Genomic DNA, 23,470 nt, shown 5'->3' on the forward strand with positions numbered 1-23,470 from the left:
TGATCCTCAACACAGTGACCTCTCAGGGGTCCGTGCTCAGTCCTCTCCTGTAGTCCCTGTTCACTCATGAATGCACGGCCAGGCACAACTCCAGCACCATCATTAAATTTGCCGATGACACAACAGTGGTAGGCCTGATCACCGACAACAATGAGAGCCTATAGGAAGGAGGTCAGAGACCTGGCAGTGTGGTGCCAGGATAACAACCTCTCCCTCAACGTGAACAAGACTAAGGAGATGATTGTGGACTACAGGAAAAAGGAGGACCGAGCACGCCCCCATTCTCATCAACGGGGCTGTAGTGGAGCAGGTTGAGAGCTTCAAGTTCCTTGGTGTCCACATCATCAACAAACGAGAATGGTCCAAGCACACCAAGATAGTCGTGAAGAGGGAACGACAAAATCTATTCCCCCTCAGGAGACTGAAAAGATTTGGCATGGGTCCTGAGATCCTCAAAAGGTTTTACAGCTGCACCATCGAGAGCATCCTGACAGGTTGCATCACTGCCTGGTACGGCAACTGCTCGGCCTCCGACCGCAAGGCGCTACAGAGAGTAGTGTGAACGGCCCAGTACATCACTGGGGCCAAGCTTCCTGCCATCCAGGACCTCTATACCAGGAGGTGTCAGAGGAAGGCCCTAAAAATTGTCAAAGACTCCAGGCACCCTTGTCATAGACTGTTCTCTCTGCTACCGCACGGCAAGCGGTACCGGAGCGCCAAGTCTAGGTCCAAGAGGCTTCTAAACAGCTTGTACCCCCCAAGCCATAAGACTGCTGAAACAGCCAATCAAATGGCTACCAAGACTTTTTGCATTGTCGCCCCCCTCTTTTACGCTGCTGCTACTCTCTTTTTATTGTCTAGTCACTTCAATAACTCTACCAACATGTACATATTACCTCAAATAACCGGTGCCCCCGCATATTGACTCTGTACCGGTACGCCCTTTTATATAGTCTCGCTATTGACCCTGTGCCAGGTACCCCCTGTATATAGCCTCCACATTGACTTTGTACTGGTACCCCCTGTATATAGCCTCCACATTGACTCTGTACCAGAACACCCTGCATATAGCCTCCACATTGACTCTGTACTGGTACCCCCTGTATATAGCCTCCACATTGACTCTGTACTGGTATGCCCTGTATATAGCCTCCACATTGACCCTGTGTCGGTACCCCCCTGTATATAGCCTCCACATTGACTCTGTACCGGTACCCCCTGTATATAGCCTCCACATTGACCCTGTGTCGGTACCCCCCTGTATATAGCCTCCACATTGACTCTGTACTGGTACCCCCTGTATATAGCCTCCACATTGACCCTGTGTCGGTACCCCCCTGTATATAGCCTCCACATTGACTCTGTACTGGTACCCCCTGTATATAGCCTCCACATTGACTCTGTACCGGTACCCCCTGTATAAAGCCTCCACATTGACTCTGTACCGGTACCCCCTGTATATAGCCTCCACATTGACTCTGTACTGGTACCCCCTGTATATAGCCTCCACATTGACGCTGTGTCGGTACCCCTCTGTATATAGCCTCCACATTGACTCTGTACTGGTACCCCTGTATATAGCCTCCACATTGACCCTGTGTCGGTACCCCCTGTATATAGCCTCCACATTGACTCTGTACCGGTACCCCTGTATATAGCCTCCACATTGACTCTGTACCGGTACCCCCTGTATATAGCCTCCACATTGACTCTGTACTGGTACCCCCTGTATATAGCCTCCACATTGACCCTGTGTCGGTACCCCCTGTATATAGCCTCCACATTGACTCTGTACTGGTACCCCTGTATATAGCCTCCACATTGACTCTGTACTGGTACCCCTGTATATAGCCTCCACATTGACCCTGTGTCGGTACCCCCTGTATATTGCCTCCACATTGACTCTGTACTGGTACCCCCTGTATATAGCCTCCACATTGACTCTGTACCGGTACCCCCTGTATATAGCCTCCACATTGACCCTGTGTCGGTACCCCCCTGTGTATAGCCTCCACATTGACTCTGTACCGGTACCCCCTGTATATAGCCTCCACATTGACTCTGTACTGGTACCCCCTGTATATAGCCTCCACATTGACTCTGTACCGTAACACCCTGTATATAGCCTCCACATTGACTCTGTACCGGTACCCCCTGTATATAGCCTCCACATTGACTCTGTACCGGTACCCCCTGTATATAGCCTCCACATTGAATCTGTACCGGTACTCCCTGTATATAGCCTCCACATTGACTCTGTACCGGTACCCCCTGTATATAGCCTCCACATTGACTCTGTACCGGTACCCCCTGTATATAGCCTCCACATTGACTCTGTACCGGTACCCCCTGTATATAGCCTCCACATTGACTCTGTACTGGTAGCCCCTGTATATAGCCTCCACATTGACTCTGTACTGGTACCCCCTGTATATAGCCTCCACATTGACTCTGTACCGTAACACCCTGTATATAGCCTCCACATTGACTCTGTACTGGTACCCCCTGTATATAGCCTCCACATTGACTCTGTACCGTAACACCCTGTATATAGCCTCCACATTGACTCTGTACTTGTACCCCCTGTATATAGCCTCCACATTGACTCTGTATCGTAACACCCTGTATATAGCCTCCACATTGACTCTGTACCATAACACCCTGTATATAGCCTCCACATTGACTCTGTACCGGTACCCCCTGTATATAGCCTCCACATTGACTCTGTACCGGTACCCCCTGTATATAGCCTCCACATTGACTCTGTACCGGTACCCCCTGTATATAGCCTCCACATTGACTCTGTACCGGCACCCCTGTATATAGCCTCCACATTGACTCTGTACTGGTACCCCCTGTATATAGCCTCCACATTGACTCTGTACCGGTACCCCCTGTATATAGCCTCCACATTGACTCTGTACCAGTACCCCCCTGTATATAGCCTCCACATTGACTCTGTACCGGTACCCCCTGTACATAGCCTCCACATTGACTCTGTACTGGTACCCCCTGTATATAGCCTCCACATTGACTCTGTACCGGTACCCTGTATATAGCCTCCACATTGACTCTGTACCGGTACCCTGTGTATAGCCTCCACATTGACTCTGTACCGGTATCCCCTGTATATAGCCTCCACATTGACTCTGTACCGGTACCCCCTGTATATAGCCTCCACATTGACTCTGTACTGGTACCCCCTGTATATAGCCTCCACATTGACTCTGTACCGGTACCCTGTGTATAGCCTCCACATTGACTCTGTACCGGTATCCCCTGTATATAGCCTCCACATTGACTCTGTACCGGTACCCTGTATATAGCCTCCACATTGACTCTGTACCGGTACCCCCTGTATATAGCCTCCACATTGACTCTGTACCGGTATCCCCTGTATATAGCCTCCACATTGACTCTGTACTGGTACCCCCTGTATATAGCCTCCACATTGACTCTGTACCGGTACCCTGTATATAGCCTCCACATTCACTCTGTACCGGTACCCCCTGTATATAGCCTCCACATTGACTCTGTACCGGTACCCCTGTATATAGCCTCCACATTGACTCTGTACCGGTACCCCTGTATATAGCCTCCACATTGACTCTGTACTGGTACCCCTGTATATAGCCTCCACATTGACTCCGTACCGGTACCCCCTGTATATAGCCTCCACATTGACTCTGTACCGGTACCCCTGTATATAGCTCCACATTGACTCTGTACCGGTACCCCCTGTATATAGCCTCCACATTGACTCTGTACCGGTACCCCCTGTATATAGCTCCACATTGACTCTGTACCGGTACCCCCTGTATATAGCTCCACATTGACTCTGTACCGTAATACCCTGTATATAGCCTCCACATTGACTCTGTACTTGTACCCCCTGTATATAGCCTCCACATTGACTCTGTACTGGTACCCCCTGTATAAAGCCTCCACATTGACTCTGTACCGTAACACCCTGTATATAGCCTCCACATTGACCCTGTATCGGTACCCCCCTGTATATAGCCTCCACATTGACTCTGTACTGTAACACCCTGTAAATAGCCTTCACATTGACTGTGTACCGGTACCCCCTGTATAAAGCCTCCACATTGACTCTGTACCGGTACCCTGTGTATAGCCTCCACATTGACTCTGTACCGGTACCCCCTGTATATAGCCTCCACATTGACTCTGTACCAGTACCCCCTGTATATAGCCTCCACATTGACTCTGTACCGGTACCCCCTGTATATAGCCTCCACATTGACTCTGTACCTTTACCCCCTGTATATAGCCTCCATATTGACTCTGTACCGGTACCCCCTGTATATAGCCTCCACATTGACTCTGTACCGGTACCCCCCTGTATATAGCCTCCACATTGACTCTGTACCGGTACCCCCTGTATATAGCCTCCACATTGACTCTGTACTGGTACCCCCTGTATATAGCCTCCACATTGACTCTGTACCGGTACCCTGTATATAGCCTCCACATTGACTCTGTACCGGTACCCTGTGTATAGCCTCCACATTGACTCTGTACCGGTATCCCCTGTATATAGCCTCCACATTGACTCTGTACTGGTACCCCCTGTATATAGCCTCCACATTGACTCTGTACCGGTACCCTGTATATAGCCTCCACATTGACTCTGTACCGGCACCCCCTGTATATAGCCTCCACATTGACTCTGTACCGGTACCCCCTGTATATAGCTCCACATTGACTCTGTACCGGTACCCTGTGTATAGCCTCCACATTGACTCTGTACCAGTACCCCCTGTATATAGCTCCACATTGACTCTGTACCGTAATACCTTGTATATAGCCTCCACATTGACTCTGTACCGGTACCCTGTGTATATAGCCTCCACATTGACTCTGTACCGTAACACCCTGTATATAGCCTCCACATTGACTCTGTACCAGTACCCCCTGTATATAGCCTCCACATTGACTCTGTACCGGTACCCCCTGTATATAGCCTCCACATTGACTCTGTACTGGTACCCCCTGTATATAGCCTCCACATTGACTCTGTACCGGTACCCCCTGTATATAGCTCCACATTGACTCTGTACCGTAATACCCTGTATATAGCCTCCACATTGAGTCTGTACCGGTACACCCTGTATATAGCCTCCACATTGACTCTGTACTGGTACCCCCTGTATATAGCCTCCACATTGACTCTGTACCGGTACCCTGTGTATATAGCCCTTAATTCTATAGTCCTTAATTCTATTGTCCTTAATTCTTAATCCTTTACTTTAGATTTGTGTGCATTGTTGTGTATATGCTGTGAAATTGTTAGATATTACTTGTTAGAAACTACTGCACTGTTGGAGCTTGACACACAAGCATTTAGTTATATATTACTGCACTGTTGGAGCTATAAACACAATCATTTCGTTAGATACTACTGCACTGTTGGAGCTAGAAACACAATCATTTAGTTAGATACTACTGTACTGTTGGAGATAGAAACACAAGCATTTAGTTAGATACTACTGTACTGTTGGAGATAGAAACACAAGCATTTAGTTAGATATTACTGCACTGTTGGAGCTAGAAACACAAGCATTTAGTTAGATACTACTGTACTGTTGGAGATAGAAACACAAGCATTTAGTTAGATACTACTGTACTGTTGGAGATAGAAACACAAGCATTTAGTTAGATACTACTGCACTGTTGGAGCTAGAAACACAAGCATTTAGTTAGATACTACTGCACTGTTGGAGCTAGAAACACAAGCATTTAGTTAGATATTACTGCACTGTTGGAGCTAGAAACACAAGCATTTATTTAGATACTACTGTACTGTTGGAGCTAGAAACACAAGCATTTAGTTAGATATTACTGCACTGTTGGAGCTAGAAACACAAGCATTTAGTTAGATATTACTGCACTGTTGGAGCTAGAAACACAAGCATTTAGTTAGATACTACTGCACTGTTGGAGCTAGAAACACAAGCATTTAGTTAGATACTACTGCACTGTTGGAGCTAGAAACACAAGCATTTAGTTAGATACTACTGTACTGTTGGAGCTAGAAACACAAGCATTTAGTTAGATATTACTGTACTGTTGGAGCTAGAAACACAAGCATTTAGTTAGATACTACTGTACTGTTGGAGCTAGAAACACAAGCATTTAGTTAGATATTACTGCACTGTTGGAGCTAGAAACTCAATCATTTAGTTAGATATTACTGCACTGTTGGAGCTAGAAACACAAGCATTTAGTTAGATATTACTGCACTGTTGGAGCTAGAAACACAAGCATTTAGTTAGATATTACTGCACTGTTGGAGCTAGAAACACAAGCATTTAGTTAGATACTACTGCACTGTTGGAGCTAGAAACACAAGCATTTAGTTAGATATTACTGCACTGTTGGAGCTAGACACACAAGCATTTTTCTACATCCTGCAATAACATCTGCCAAACACGTGTATGTGACTAATAAAATGTTATTTGATTTGAGGTAGTGTTTGACAATGGCCAGTGACGGTGTCTTGTGAGAGACTCACGTATGGTCTTGACAACGGTTGACTCTATTCAGTCTGCTTGGCTGAAGCGTTACAGCTTGCGAGCGAGATATTTAAAGGTACAGGGTTACTGTTGAGCCGACATCTACAGCTATTACCCTGAATGCAGTCTCCGCTAATGTTTGAACTTTGCCTTTAAATTTAAACGACGTCGAATTTCTCCGCGATACTTGGAATGGAACGGAGCCCTAAAATCAGCCAGTCGTCTCTCCTCGGGGAGCCCTGGTTGTTTCCAGACGTCGCTCACTTAATTCAACGTGTCATTTAACACAATAATAACACCAAGGGAATTTAACAATCTAACATAGCAACAAAAACAAACAAAAAAAACCTTAAAAGGTGCTGTATGACCGACGTACTGCTGCCGGGTTGGTAGATGCTAGACATGTTACAATGGTGAAATAGTAGAGATAAGACGGACGGTTAAACACTTTAGAGACTAACTTCGTACAGTGTATAAATACCCCTTCTACATACTGCACCAACTGGCACCCTGTTCCCTATATAGTGCACTACTTTAGGCCAGAGCCCTATGGCACCCTATTCCCTATATAGTACACTACTTTAGACCAGAGCCCTATGGCACCCTATTCCCTATTATAGTGCACTACTTTAGACTAGATCCCTATGGCACCCTATTCCCTATATAGTGCACTACTTTAGACCAGAGCCCTATGGCACCCTATTCCCTATATAGTGCACTAGTTAAGAACAGAGCCCCATAGAACCACATTCCCTATATATAGTGCACTACTTTAGTCCAGAGCCCTAAGGCACCCTATTCCCTATATAGTGCACTAGTTATGACCAGAGCCCTACGGTAAAACTATACTTTTCATACTAAAAAGAAGTAGTGCACTTTGTCGGGATTTGATAGAAAGTGATGAAAACCGATTTACCTGATGTAGTTGTTGCTGAGACACCATTCATTCTGTTCTCACGAGCGGCTTCAGAGAGAAACACACCTTGTTCACAAACACACAGACTCCCACACTGAGACACGCACACTACCAGACTCAACACACACACACACACACACACACACACACACACACACACACACACACACACACACACACACACACACACACACACACACACACACACACACACACACACACACACACACACACACACACACTCCCAGCAAGGATGTTTTCCAGAGTGCAGGTGTCAGTCAGAGAACCTAGGACACAAACACCTGTCTGACTCTAGTGCACACCACACACACCGCATCGCTAAGCAACCCTCAGGCTGTTACGGAATACTTAATCCTCCTGGGGACACACCCTCTGAGCTGTGGTAAATGAGAGAGAGACAAAGAATGAGGAATTGAGAGGGAGAGGTGAGGGAACCAGAGGGGGAGGGGGAAGCAGAGAGAGAGGGGGAGGCAGAGGGGGAGGGGAACCAGAGGGGGAGGGGGAAGCAGAGAGAGAGGGGGAGGCAGAGGGGGAGGGGAACCAGAGGGGGAGGGGAACCAGAGGGAGAGGTGGGGGAACCAGAGGGGGAGGGGGAACCAGAGAGAGAGGGGGAGGCAGAGGGGGAGGGGGAAGCAGAGGGAGAGGTGGGGAGCAGAGGGAGAGGTGGGGGAACAAGAGGGGGAGGGGGAAGCAGAGGGGGGGGTACCAGAGGGGGAGGGGGAAGCAGAGGGGGGGGGGACCAGAGGGGGAGGGGGAAGCAGAGGGGGAAGCAGAGGGGGGGAACCAGAGGGGGAGGGGGACGCAGAGGGAGAGGTGGGGGAACCAGAGGGAGAGGAGGGGAGCAGAGGGGGAGGAACCAGAGGGGGAGGGGGAAGCAGAGGGAGTGGGGGGATGCCTTATACTAACTTGTTTTGCCACCTCATCAATCCACACACAATACCCCATAACGACAAAGTAAACACAAGTTTTAGGAAATGTTAGACCCTATAATCAGGACTTTGTTGTAGCTCCATCAGCAGTGACCGCAGCCACAAGTCTTCTTGGGTATGATGCTACAAGCTTGGCACACCTGTATTTGGGGAGTTTCTCCCATTCTTCTCTTCATAACACATAGAGCCTTATAGTGTGATCAGTAGAGCCTTATAGTGTGATCACTAGAGCCTTATAGTGTGATCACTAGAGCCTTATAGTGTGATCAGTATAACATAGAGCCTTATAGTGTGATCAGTAGAGCCTCATAGTGTGATCAGTAGAACATAGAGCCTCATAGTGTGATCAGTAGAACATAGAGCCTCATAGTGTGATCAGTAGAGCCTTATAGTTTGATCAGTAGAGCCTTATAGTGTGATCACTAGAGCCTTATAGTGTGATCAGTAGAGCCTTATAGTGTGATCACTAGAGCCTTATAGTGTGATCAGTAGAGCCTTATATTGTGATCACTAGAGCCTTATAGTGTGATCAGTATAACATAGAGCCTTATAGTGTGATCAGTAGAGCCTCATAGTGTGATCAGTAGAACATAGAGCCTCATAGTGTGATCAGTAGAACATAGAGCCTCATAGTGTGATCAGTAGAGCCTTATAGTTTGATCAGTAGAACATAGAGCCTTATAGTGTGATCACTAGAGCCTTATAGTGTGATCAGTAGAACATAGAGCCTCATAGTGTGATCAGTAGAACATAGAGCCTTATAGTGTGATCAGTAGAACATAGAGCCTTATAGTGTGATCAGTAGAACATAGAGCCTTATAGTGTGATCAGTAGAACATAGAGCCTTATAGTGTGATCAGTAGAACATAGAGCCTTATAGTGTGATCACTAGAGCCTTATAGTGTGATCAGTAGAACCTTATAGTGTGATCAGTAGAACATAGAGCCTTGTAGTGTGATCACTAGAGCCTTATAGTGTGATCAGTAGAGCCTTATAGTGTGATCAGTAGAACATAGAGCCTTATAGTGTGATCAGTAGAACATAGAGCCTTATAGTGTGATCAGTAGAACATAGAGCCGTATAGTGTGATCACTAGAGCCTTATAGTGTGATCAGTAGAACATAGAGCCTCATAGTGTGATCAGTAGAACATAGAGCCTCATAGTGTGATCACTAGAGCCTTATAGTGTGATCAGTAGAACATAGAGCCTCATAGTGTGATCAGTAGAACATAGAGCCTCATAGTGTGATCACTAGAGCCTTATAGTGTGATCAGTAGAACATAGAGCCTCATAGTGTGATCAGTAGAACATAGAGACTTATAGTGTGATCAGTAGAACATAGAGACTTATAGTGTTATCAGTAGAACCTTATAGTGTGATCAGTAGAACATAGAGCCTTATAGTGTGATCAGTAGAACCTTATAGTGTGATCAGTAGAACATAGAGCCTCATAGTGTGATCACTAGAGCCTTATAGTGTGATCAGTAGAGCCTTATAGTGTGATCACTAGAGCCTTATAGTGTGATCAGTAGAACATAGAGCCTCATAGTGTGATCACTAGAGCCATATAGTGTGATCAGTAGAGCCTTATAGTGTGATCACTAGAGCCTTATAGTGTGATCACTAGAGCCTTATAGTGTGATCAGTAGAACATAGAGCCTCATAGTGTGATCAGTAGAGCCTTATAGTGTGATCACTAGAGCCTTATATTGTGATCACTAGAGCCTTATAGTGTGATCACTAGAGCCTTATAGTGTGATCACTAGAGCCTTATAGTGTGATCAGTAGAACCTTATAGTGTGATCAGTAGAACATAGAGCCTCATAGTGTGATCAGTAGAACATAGAGACTTATAGTGTTATCAGTAGAACCTTATAGTGTGATCAGTAGAACATAGAGCCTTATAGTGTGATCAGTAGAACCTTATAGTGTGATCAGTAGAACATAGAGCCTCATAGTGTGATCACTAGAGCCTTATAGTGTGATCAGTAGAGCCTTATAGTGTGATCACTAGAGCCTTATAGTGTGATCAGTAGAACATAGAGCCTCATAGTGTGATCACTAGAGCCATATAGTGTGATCAGTAGAGCCTTATAGTGTGATCACTAGAGCCTCATAGTGTGATCAGTAGAGCCTTATAGTGTGATCAGTAGAACATAGAGCCTCATAGTGTGATCATTAGAGCCTTATAGTGTGATCACTAGAGCCTTATAGTGTGATCACTAGAGCCTTATAGTGTGATCAGTAGAACATAGAGCCTCATAGTGTGATCAGTAGAGCCTTATAGTGTGATCACTAGAGCCTTATATTGTGATCACTAGAGCCTTATAGTGTGATCACTAGAGCCTTATAGTGTGATCACTAGAGCCTTATAGTGTGATCAGTAGAACCTTATAGTGTGATCAGTAGAACATAGAGCCTCATAGTGTGATCAGTAGAGCCTTATAGTGTGATCAGTAGAGCCTTATAGTGTGATCAGTAGAACATAGAGCCTTATAGTGTGATCAGTAGAACCTTATAGTGTGATCAGTAGAGCCTTATAGTGTGATCAGTAGAACATAGAGCCTTATAGTGTGATCAGTAGAACCTTATAGTGTGATCAGTAGAACATAGAGCCTTATAGTGTGATCAGTAGAGCCTCATAGTGTGATCAGTAGAACATAGAGCCTCATAGTGTGATCAGTAGAACATAGAGCCTCATAGTGTGATCAGTAGAGCCTTATAGTTTGATCAGTAGAGCCTTATAGTGTGATCACTAGAGCCTTATAGTGTGATCAGTAGAGCCTTATAGTGTGATCACTAGAGCCTTATAGTGTGATCAGTAGAGCCTTATATTGTGATCACTAGAGCCTTATAGTGTGATCAGTATAACATAGAGCCTTATAGTGTGATCAGTAGAGCCTCATAGTGTGATCAGTAGAACATAGAGCCTCATAGTGTGATCAGTAGAACATAGAGCCTCATAGTGTGATCAGTAGAGCCTTATAGTTTGATCAGTAGAACATAGAGCCTTATAGTGTGATCACTAGAGCCTTATAGTGTGATCAGTAGAACATAGAGCCTCATAGTGTGATCAGTAGAACATAGAGCCTTATAGTGTGATCAGTAGAACATAGAGCCTTATAGTGTGATCAGTAGAACATAGAGCCTTATAGTGTGATCAGTAGAACATAGAGCCTTATAGTGTGATCAGTAGAACATAGAGCCTTATAGTGTGATCACTAGAGCCTTATAGTGTGATCAGTAGAACCTTATAGTGTGATCAGTAGAACATAGAGCCTTGTAGTGTGATCACTAGAGCCTTATAGTGTGATCAGTAGAGCCTTATAGTGTGATCAGTAGAACATAGAGCCTTATAGTGTGATCAGTAGAACATAGTGCCTTATAGTGTGATCAGTAGAACATAGAGCCGTATAGTGTGATCACTAGAGCCTTATAGTGTGATCAGTAGAACATAGAGCCTCATAGTGTGATCAGTAGAACATAGAGCCTCATAGTGTGATCACTAGAGCCTTATAGTGTGATCAGTAGAACATAGAGCCTCATAGTGTGATCAGTAGAACATAGAGCCTCATAGTGTGATCACTAGAGCCTTATAGTGTGATCAGTAGAACATAGAGCCTCATAGTGTGATCAGTAGAACATAGAGACTTATAGTGTGATCAGTAGAACATAGAGCCTTATAGTGTGATCAGTAGAACCTTATAGTGTGATCAGTAGAACATAGAGCCTCATAGTGTGATCACTAGAGCCTTATAGTGTGATCAGTAGAGCCTTATAGTGTGATCACTAGAGCCTTATAGTGTGATCAGTAGAACATAGAGCCTCATAGTGTGATCACTAGAGCCATATAGTGTGATCAGTAGAGCCTTATAGTGTGATCACTAGAGCCTTATAGTGTGATCACTAGAGCCTTATAGTGTGATCAGTAGAACATAGAGCCTCATAGTGTGATCAGTAGAGCCTTATAGTGTGATCACTAGAGCCTTATATTGTGATCACTAGAGCCTTATAGTGTGATCACTAGAGCCTTATAGTGTGATCACTAGAGCCTTATAGTGTGATCAGTAGAACCTTATAGTGTGATCAGTAGAACATAGAGCCTCATAGTGTGATCAGTAGAACATAGAGACTTATAGTGTTATCAGTAGAACCTTATAGTGTGATCAGTAGAACATAGAGCCTTATAGTGTGATCAGTAGAACCTTATAGTGTGATCAGTAGAACATAGAGCCTCATAGTGTGATCACTAGAGCCTTATAGTGTGATCAGTAGAGCCTTATAGTGTGATCACTAGAGCCTTATAGTGTGATCAGTAGAACATAGAGCCTCATAGTGTGATCACTAGAGCCATATAGTGTGATCAGTAGAGCCTTATAGTGTGATCACTAGAGCCTCATAGTGTGATCAGTAGAGCCTTATAGTGTGATCAGTAGAACATAGAGCCTCATAGTGTGATCACTAGAGCCTTATGGTGTGATCAGTAGAGCCTTATAGTGTGATCACTAGAGCCTTATAGTGTGATCACTAGAGCCTTATAGTGTGATCAGTAGAACATAGAGCCTCATAGTGTGATCAGTAGAGCCTTATAGTGTGATCACTAGAGCCTTATATTGTGATCACTAGAGCCTTATAGTGTGATCACTAGAGCCTTATAGTGTGATCACTAGAGCCTTATATTGTGATCAGTAGAACCTTATAGTGTGATCAGTAGAACATAGAGCCTCATAGTGTGATCAGTAGAGCCTTATAGTGTGATCAGTATAGCCTTATAGTGTGATCAGTAGAACATAGAGCCTTATAGTGTGATCAGTAGAACCTTATAGTGTGATCAGTAGAGCCTTATAGTGTGATCAGTAGAACATAGAGCCTTATAGTGTGATCAGTAGAACCTTATAGTGTGATCAGTAGAACATAGAGCCTTATAGTGTGATCAGTAGAACCTTATAGTGTGATCAGTAGAACATAGTCCCTTATAGTGTGATCAGTAGAGCCTTATAGTGTGATCAGTAGAACATAGAGCCTTATAGTGTGATCAGTAGAACATAGAGCCTTATAGTGTGATCAGTAGAACATAGAGCCTTATAGTGTGATCAGTAGAGAATAGAGCCTTATAGTGTGATCAGTATAACATAGAGCCTTATAGTGTGATCACTAGAGCCTTATAGTTTGATCAGTAGAACATAGAACCTTATAGTGTGATCAGTAGAACATAGAGCCTTATAGTGTGATCAGTAGAACATAGAGCCTCATAGTGTGATCACTAGAGCCTTATAGTGTGATCAGTAGAACATAGAGCCTCATAGTGTGATCACTAGAGCCTTATAGTGTGATCAGTAGAGCCTTATAGTGTGATCAGTAGAACCTTATAGTGTGATCAGTAGAGCCTTATAGTGTGATCAGTAGAACATAGAGCCTCATAGTGTGATCAGTAGAGCCTCATAGTGTGATCAGTAGAGCCTTATAGTGTGATCAGTAGAACATAGAGCCTTATAGTGTGATCAGTAGAGCCTTATAGTGTGATCACTAGAGCCTTATAGTGTGATCACTAGAGCCTTATAGTGTGATCAGTAGAGCCTTATAGTGTGATCAGTAGAACATAGAGCCTCATAGTGTGATCAGTAGAGCCTTATAGTGTGATCAGTAGAGCCTTATAGTGTGATCACTAGAGCCTTATAGTGTGATCAGTAGAACATAGAGCCTCATAGTGTGATCAGTAGAGCCTTATAGTGTGATCAGTAGAGCCTTATAGTGTGATCAGTAGAACATAGAGCCTTATAGTGTGATCAGTAGAACATAGAGCCTTATAGTGTGATCAGTAGAACATAGAGCCTCATAGTGTGATCAGTAGAACCTTATAGTGTGATCAGTAGAACATAGTGCCTTATAGTGTGATCAGTAGAACATAGAGCCTTATAGTGTGATCAGTAGAGCCTAATAGTGTGATCAGTAGAACATAGAGCCTTATAGTGTGCTCAGTAGAGCCTTATAGTGTGATCAGTAGAGCCTCATAGTGTGATCAGTAGAACCTTATAGTGTGATCAGTAGAACATAGAGCCTTATAGTGTGATCAGTAGAGCCTCATAGTGTGATCAGTAGAACCTTATAGTGTGATCAGTAGAACATAGAGCCTTATAGTGTGATCAGTAGAACATAGAGCCTTATAGTGTGATCAGTAGAACACAGAGCCTTATAGTGTGATCACTAGAGCCTTATAGTTTGATCAGTAGAACATAGAGTCTTATAGTGTGATCAGTAGAACATAGAGCCTTATAGTATGATCAGTAGAAAATAGAGCCTTATAGTGTGATCAGTAGAACATAGAGCCTTATAGTGTGATCAGTAGAACATAGAGCCTTATAGTGTGATCAGTAGAACATAGAGCCTTATAGTGTGATCAGTAGAACATAGAGCCTTATAGTGTGATCACTAGAGCCTTATAGTTTGATCAGTAGAACATAGAGCCTTATAGTGTGATCAGTAGAACATAGAGCCTTATAGTGTGATCTGTAGAACATAGAGCCTTATAGTGTGATCACTAGAGCCTTATAGTTTGATCAGTAGAACATAGAGCCTTATAGTGTGATCAGTGGAACATAGAGCCTTATTGTGTGATCACTAGATGGGGGGGGAGCAGAGGGAGAGGGGGAGGAACCACGGGGGGGGGGCGAGGGGGAGGAACCAGAGGGGGAGGGGGAAGCAGAGGGAGTGGGGGGATGCCTTATACTAACTTGTTTTGCCACCTCATCAATCCACACACAATACCCCATAACGACAAAGTAAACACAAGTTTTAGGAAATGTTAGACCCTATAATCAGGACTTTGTTGTAGCTCCATCAGCAGTGACCGCAGCCTCAAGTCTTCTTGGGTATGATGCTACAAGCTTGGCACACCTGTATTTGGGGAGTTTCTCCCATTCTTCTCTTCATAACACATAGAGCCTTATAGTGTGATCAGTAGAGCCTTATAGTGTGATCACTAGAGCCTTATAGTGTGATCACTAGAGCCTTATAGTGTGATCAGTATAACATAGAGCCTTATAGTGTGATCAGTAGAGCCTCATAGTGTGATCAGTAGAACATAGAGCCTCATAGTGTGATCAGTAGAACATAGAGCCTCATAGTGTGATCAGTAGAGCCTTATAGTTTGATCAGTAGAGCCTTATAGTGTGATCACTAGAGCCTTATAGTGTGATCAGTAGAGCCTTATAGTGTGATCACTAGAGCCTTATAGTGTGATCAGTAGAGCCTTATAGTGTGATCACTAGAGCCTTATAGTGTGATCAGTATAACATAGAGCCTTATAGTGTGATCAGTAGAGCCTCATAGTGTGATCAGTAGAACATAGAGCCTCATAGTGTGATCAGTAGAACATAGAGCCTCATAGTGTGATCAGTAGAGCCTTATAGTTTGATCAGTAGAACATAGAGCCTTATAGTGTGCTCACTAGAGCCTTATAGTGTGATCAGTAGAACATAGAGCCTCATAGTGTGATCAGTAGAACATAGAGCCTTATAGTGTGATCAGTAGAACATAGAGCCTTATAGTGTGATCAGTAGAACATAGAGCCTTATAGTGTGATCAGTAGAACATAGAGCCTTATAGTGTGATCAGTAGAACATAGAGCCTTATAGTGTGATCACTAGAGCCTTATAGTGTGATCAGTAGAACCTTATAGTGTGATCAGTAGAACATAGAGCCTTATAGTGTGATCAGTAGAACATAGAGCCTTATAGTGTGATCAGTAGAACATAGAGCCTTATAGTGTGATCAGTAGAACATAGAGCCTTATAGTGTGATCACTAGAGCCTTATAGTGTGATCAGTAGAACATAGAGCCTTATAGTGTGATCACTAGAGCCTTATAGTGTGATCAGTAGAGCCTTATAGTGTGATCAGTAGAACATAGAGCCTTATAGTGTGATCAGTAGAACATAGAGCCTTATAGTGTGATCAGTAGAACATAGAGCCATATACTGTGATCACTAGAGCCTTATAGTGTGATCAGTAGAACATAGAGCCTCATAGTGTGATCAGTAGAACATAGAGCCTCATAGTGTGATCACTAGAGCCTTATAGTGTGATCAGTAGAACATAGAGCCTCATAGTGTGATCAGTAGAACATAGAGACTTATAGTGTGATCAGTAGAACATAGAGACTTATAGTGTTATCAGTAGAACCTTATAGTGTGATCAGTAGAACATAGAGCCTTATAGTGTGATCAGTAGAACCTTATAGTGTGATCAGTAGAACATAGAGCCTCATAGTGTGATCACTAGAGCCTTATAGTGTGATCAGTAGAGCCTTATAGTGTGATCACTAGAGCCTTATAGTGTGATCAGTAGAACATAGAGCCTCATAGTGTGATCAGTAGAGCCTTATAGTGTGATCAGTAGAGCCTTATAGTGTGATCACTAGAGCCTCATAGTGTGATCAGTAGAGCCTTATAGTGTGATCAGTAGAACATAGAGCCTCATAGTGTGATCACTATTGCCTTATAGTGTGATCAGTAGAGCCTTATAGTGTGATCACTAGAGCCTTATAGTGTGATCACTAGAGCCTTATAGTGTGATCAGTAGAACATAGAGCCTCATAGTGTGATCAGTAGAGCCTTATAGTGTGATCACTAGAGCCTTATATTGTGATCACTAGAGCTTTATAGTGTGATCACTAGAGCCTTATAGTGTGATCACTAGAGCCTTATAGTGTGATCAGTAGAACCTTATAGTGTGATCAGTAGAACATAGAGCCTCATAGTGTGATCAGTAGAGCCTTATAGTGTGATCAGTAGAGCCTTATAGTGTGATCAGTAGAACATAGAGCCTTATAGTGTGATCAGTAGAACCTTATAGTGTGATCAGTAGAGCCTTATAGTGTGATCAGTAGAACATAGAGCCTTATAGTGTGATCAGTAGAACCTTATAGTGTGATCAGTAGAACATAGAGCCTTATAGTGTGATCAGTAGAATCTTATAGTGTGATCAGTAGAACATAGAGCCTTATAGTGTGATCACTAGAGCCTTATAGTTTGATCAGTAGAACATAGAGCCTTATAGTGTGATCAGTAGAACATAGAGCCTTATAGTGTGATCACTAGAGCCTTATAGTGTGATCAGTAGAACATAGAGCCTTATAGTGTGATCAGTAGAACATAGAGCCTTATAGTGTGATCAGTAGAACATAGAGCCTTATAGTGTGATCACTAGAGCCTTATAGTTTGATCAGTAGAACATAGAGCCTTATAGTGTGATCAGTAGAACATAGAGCCTTATAGTGTGATCAGTAGAGCCTTATAGTGTGATCAGTAGAACATAGAGCCTCATAGTGTGATCAGTAGAACATAGAGCCTTATAGTGTGATCAGTAGAACATAGAGCCTTATAGTGTGATCAGTAGAACATAGAGTCTTATAGTGTGATCAGTAGAGCCTCATAGTGTGATCAGTAGAACATAGAGCCTTATAGTGTGATCAGTAGAGCCTCATAGTGTGATCAGTAGAGCCTCATAGTGTGATCAGTAGAACATAGAGCCTCATAGTGTGATCAGTAGAGCCTCATAGTGTGATCAGTAGAGCCTCATAGTGTGATCAGTAGAACATAGAGCCTCATAGTGTGATCAGTAGAGCCTCATAGTGTGATCAGCAGAACATGGAGCCTCATAGTGTGATCAGTAGAGCCTCATAGTGTGATCAGTAGAACATAGAGCCTTATAGTGTGATCAGTAGAGCCTCATAGTGTGATCACTAGAGCCTTATAGTGTGATCAGTAGAACATAGAGCCTTATAGTGTGATCAGTAGAACATAGAGCCTTATAGTGTGATCAGTAGAACATAGAGCCTTATAGTGTGATCACTAGAGCCTTATAGTTTGATCAGTAGAACATAGAGCCTTATAGTGTGATCAGTAGAACATAGAGCCTTATAGTATGATCAGTAGAGCCTTATAGTGTGATCAGTAGAACATAGAGCCTCATAGTGTGATCAGTAGAACATAGAGCCTTATAGTGTGATCAGTAGAACATAGAGCCTCATAGTGTGATCAGTAGAACATAGAGCCTTATAGTGTGATCAGTAGAACATAGAGCCTTATAGTGTGATCAGTAGAACATAGAGCCTTATAGTGTGATCAGTAGAGCCTTATAGTTTGATCAGTAGAACATAGAGCCTTATAGTGTGATCAGTAGAACATAGAGCCTTATAGTATGATCAGTAGAGCCTTATAGTGTGATCAGTAGAACATAGAGCCTCATAGTGTGATCAGTAGAACATAGAGCCTTATAGTGTGATCAGTAGAACATAGAGCCTCATAGTGTGATCAGTAGAACATAGAGCCTTATAGTGTGATCAGTAGAACATAGAGCCTTATAGTGTGATCAGTAGAACATAGAGCCTTATAGTGTGATCAGTAGAGCCTCATAGTGTGATCAGTAGAACATAGAGCCTTATAGTGTGATCAGTAGAGCCTCATAGTGTGATCAGTAGAGCCTCATAGTGTGATCAGTAGAGCCTCATAGTGTGATCAGTAGAACATAGAGCCTCATAGTGTGATCAGTAGAGCCTTATAGTGTGATCAGTAGAACATAGAGACTCATAGTGTGATCAGTAGAGCCTTATAGTGTGATCAGTAGAACATAGAGCCTCATAGTGTGATCAGTAGAACATAGAGCCTCATAGTGTGATCAGTAGAGCCTCATAGTGTGATCAGTAGACATTGAGGTTAGAAAATAAAAGCACATAACTCACCTTTTCTTTCAGAGTCATTACAACAACACAAACCTACCGACTGCAGGGCAGAAAAGGGTTCAACAAGGGCCAGTTTCCTGGAGACTGATTTGTTCTGGACTAAAAACCATGGGCAATGTTTAAAAATTAAATGTATTATATTTCCATTTACTGAAGGTAAAATGAATATGGCTGAATCATTATCTGCATTTTTAACAAACAACAAATAAAACATTTATTGGTTTTTTTAAAATAAAAATGATATATGCCTATAGCTCACTATGAAAATATGTCACACAAAATAAATGTTTTTTTTGTGGGGGAAGAAAACAAATGGTATGTTTCTAATGTGTTTGCTGTTGACAGTTTAATTCAGGGTGGTTTTAGAAATGGACACAACAGCTTAACCCTCTTTTTTAATAATGTTTATTAGCTTCATATCCCAGGGGAAAGTGCCAATCAAGACATATGGTTTACATACAGTACATGTGTACTATTCCATTCCTCGTTTGTTTCTAGCGCTTCTATGCTACGGTTACAGTTGACCATTACAAGAAAGGTAAGGAGAGAAGAGAAAGAGAGAGTGAAAGGAAGGAAGGATGGAAGGAAGGATGAAAGGAAGGAAGGAAGGATGGAAGGAAGGAAGGAAGGATGAAAGGAAGGAAGGATGGATGGAAGGAAGGATAGACGGAAGGAAGGAAGGATAGACGGAAGGAAGGATGAAAGGATGGATGGAAGGAAGGAAGGCTGGAAGGATGGATGAAAGGAAGGAAGGATGGAAGGATGGATGGAAGGAAGGAAGGATGGAAGGATGGATGGAAGGAAGGAAGGATGGAAGGATGGATGGAAGGAAGGATGGAAGGAAGGAAGGATGGAAGGAAGGAAGAATGAAAGGAAGGATGGATGGAAGGAAGGATGGATGAAAGGAAGGATGGAAGGAAGGAAGGAAGGAAGGATGGAAGGAAGGAAGGAAGGAAGGAAGGAAGGATGGAAGGAAGGAAGGATGGAAGGAAGGATGGGAAGGAAGGATGGAAGGAAGGATGAAAGGAAGGAAGGAAGGATGGAAGGAAGGATGGAAGGATGAAAGGAAGGAAGGATGGAAGGAAGGAAGGAAGGAAGGGAGGAAGGATGAAAGGAAGGAAGGAAGGATGGATGAAAGGAAGGAAGGAAGGAAGGATGAAAGACAAAAACATGCTTCTGCTATGTTGTGTTATTTATTTACACCATAATGTACAACCGGAGAAGAAAGACAACAGGTGAAAGGACTTCCTATTGTTCAAAACAAAACGGCATAACCGGTTGGACCAGACCACCTTTTTAGTCATTATTTCTATTCATTCATATTTATTATTATTTATTTTGTTTTTTGTATTGAGTCAACATGGACAATACGTGTTAAGTGTTTTCCTGGACACTGATTAAGCATAGGTCATAGGTCAAAGGAGGGAACTGGGCCTAAATGTGTCATGGTAACCCTGGTTGACCCTGAGTGGCTCTATACAGTCTGCTGAGACATGCTTCGATCTGTTCATCAGTACCTGACCTGCACAACCACTTCAGTCTGTTTCATCTGTCAACCATAAATGTCAACCGATCTCTATGCTATCTCCATGACGTCAACATACAGCCGGTCTGGTGTATGGTTCCATCTGTTTACCACTGGTACCTGGTCCTAACCTGACCTGTATGTACCTGGTCCTGACCTGTATGTACCTGGTCCTGACCTGTATGTACCTGGCCCTGACCTGTATGTACCTGGTCCTGACCTGTATGTACCTGGTCCTGACCTGTATGTACCTGGTCCTGTCCTGTATGTACCTGGTCCTGACCTGTATGTACCTGGTCCTGACCTGTATGTACCTGGCCCTGACCTGTATGTACCTGGTCCTGACCTGACCTGTATGTACCTGGTCCTGACCTGTATGTACCTGGTCCTGACCTGTATGTATCTGGTCCTGACCTGACCTGTATGTACCTGGTCCTGACCTGTATGTACCTGGTCCTGACCTGTATGTATCTGGTCCTGACCTGTATGTACCTGGTCCTGACCTGTATGTACCTGGTCCTGACCTGTATGTACCTGGTCCTGACCTGTATGTACCTGGTCCTGACCTGTATGTATCTGGTCCTGACCTGTATGTACCTGGTCCTGACCTGTATGTACCTGGTCCTGACCTGTATGTATCTGGTCCTGACCTGACCTGTATGTACCTGGTCCTGACCTGTATGTATCTGGTCCTGACCTGTATGTATCTGGTCCTGACCTGTATGTACCTGGTCCTGACCTGTATGTACCTGGTCCTGACCTGTATGTATCTGGTCCTGACCTGTATGTACCTGGTCCTGACCTGACCTGTATGTATCTGGTCCTGACCTGTATGTATCTGGTCCTGACCTGTATGTACCTGGTCCTGACCTGACCTGTATGTACCTGGTCCTGACCTGTATGTACCTGGTCCTGTCCTGACATGTATGTACCTGGTCCTGACCTGTATATACCTGGTCCTGACCTGTATGTACCTGGTCCTGACCTGTATGTACCTGGTCCTAACCTGACCTGTATGTATCTGGTCCTGACCTGTATGTACCTGGTCCTGACCTGTATGTACCTGGTCCTGACCTGACCTGTATGTACCTGGTCCTGACCTGACCTGTATGTATCTGGTCCTGACCTGTATGTATCTGGTCCTGACCTGTATGTACCTGGTCCTGACCTGTATGTACCTGGTCCTGACCTGTATGTACCTGGTCCTGACCAGTATGTATCTGGTCCTGACCTGTATGTATCTGGTCCTGACCTGTATGTACCTGGTCCTGACCTGTATGTACCTGGTCCTGACCTGTATGTACCTGGTCCTGACCTGTATGTATCTGGTCCTGACCTGACCTGTATGTACCTGGTCCTGACCTGTATGTACCTGGTCCTGACCTGTATGTACCTGGTCCTAACCTGACCTGTATGTATCTGGTCCTGACCTGTATGTATCTGGTCCTGACCTGTATGTATCTGGTCCTGACCTGTATGTACCTGGTCCTGACCTGTATGTATCTGGTCCTGACCTGACCTGTATGTACCTGGTCCTGACCTGTATGTATCTGGTCCTGACCTGTATGTACCTGGTCCTGACCTGTATGTACCTGGTCCTGACCTGTATGTACCTGGTCCTGACCTGTATGTACCTGGTCCTGACCTGTATGTACCTGGTCCTGACCTGTATGTACCTGGTCCTGACCTGTATGTACCTGGTCCTGACCTAACCTGTATTGAATTCAGTCTTTTAAATCTAGCAATAAAACATGCTTTCTGTGACATCAACATGCAGCATGTACTATAACAGGTTGAACAGGGGGAGACAGAGAGGGCTTGGTGCTGTTATATATAACCAGGTGGTGGCTAGTTTAATGACCAGGTAGTGGCTAGTTTAATGACCAGGTAGTGGCTAGTTTAATGACCAGGTAGTGGCTAGTTTAATGACCAGGTGGTGGCTAGTTTAATGACCAGATGGTGGCTAGTTTAATGACCAGGTAGTGGCTAGTTTAATGACTAGGTGGTGGCTAGTTTAATGTCCAGGTAGTGGCTAATTTAATGTCCAGGTAGTGGCTAGTTTAATGACCAGGTAGTGGCTAGTTTAATGGCCAGGTAGTGGCTAGTTTAATGACCAGGTGGTGGCTAGTTTAATGACCAGGTGGTGGCTAGTTTAATGACCAAATGGTGGCTAGTTTAATGACCAGGTGGTGGCTAGTTTAATGACCAGGTAGTGGCTAGTTTAATGACCAGGTAGTGGCTAGTTTACTGACCAGGTAGTGGCTAGTTTAATGACCAGGTAGTGGCTAGTTTAATGACTAGGTGGTGGCTAGTTTAATGACCAGGTAGTGGCTAGTTTAATGACTAGGTGGTGGCTAGTTTAATGTCCAGGTAGTGGCTAGTTTAATGTCCAGATGGTGGCTAGTTTAATGACCAGGTGGTGGCTAGTTTAATGACCAGATGGTGGCTAGTTTAATGACCAGGTAGTGGCTAGTTTAATGACCAGATGGTGGCTAGTTTAATGACCAGATGGTGGCTAGTTTAATAACTAGGTGTTGGCTAGTTTAATGACCAGGTGGTGGCTAGTTTAATGTCCAGGTAGTAGCTAGTATAACAGCAGGTGAGTTTCTCTTATGACCCTCTACAATAGACATTCAGTAGTTCAGCTAGGAAGGATGCGTCACAAATGGTACCCTATATAGTGAACTACCCTTGACAAGGACCCATAGGTAGTGCACTATGTAGGGAATCGGGTGCCATTTGGGACTCCCCCAAGAGATGTCCACAGGACACAGTGGAGAGCCAGTGCAGAACCAGTACCTG

At 43.9% G+C, this 23,470-nt stretch overlaps 1 protein-coding gene across 1 annotated transcript in view; it reads right to left on the bottom strand.

The window, feature by feature from the left end:
- Positions 1 to 7,699, bottom strand: part of slc46a3 (solute carrier family 46 member 3) — a 29,445-nt gene extending 21,746 nt beyond the window's left edge. Inside the window, exon 1 of the mRNA XM_064971311.1 lies at positions 7,453 to 7,699. The gene's annotated coding sequence lies outside the window, so the exon portion shown is untranslated. The remainder of the gene's footprint in view (positions 1 to 7,452) is intronic.
- Positions 7,700 to 23,470: the final 15,771 nt, after the last annotated feature.

The sequence above is a fragment of the Oncorhynchus masou genome, chromosome 8 (assembly GCF_036934945.1).
Source record: "Oncorhynchus masou masou isolate Uvic2021 chromosome 8, UVic_Omas_1.1, whole genome shotgun sequence".
Taxonomy (NCBI): Eukaryota; Metazoa; Chordata; class Actinopteri; order Salmoniformes; family Salmonidae; genus Oncorhynchus; species Oncorhynchus masou.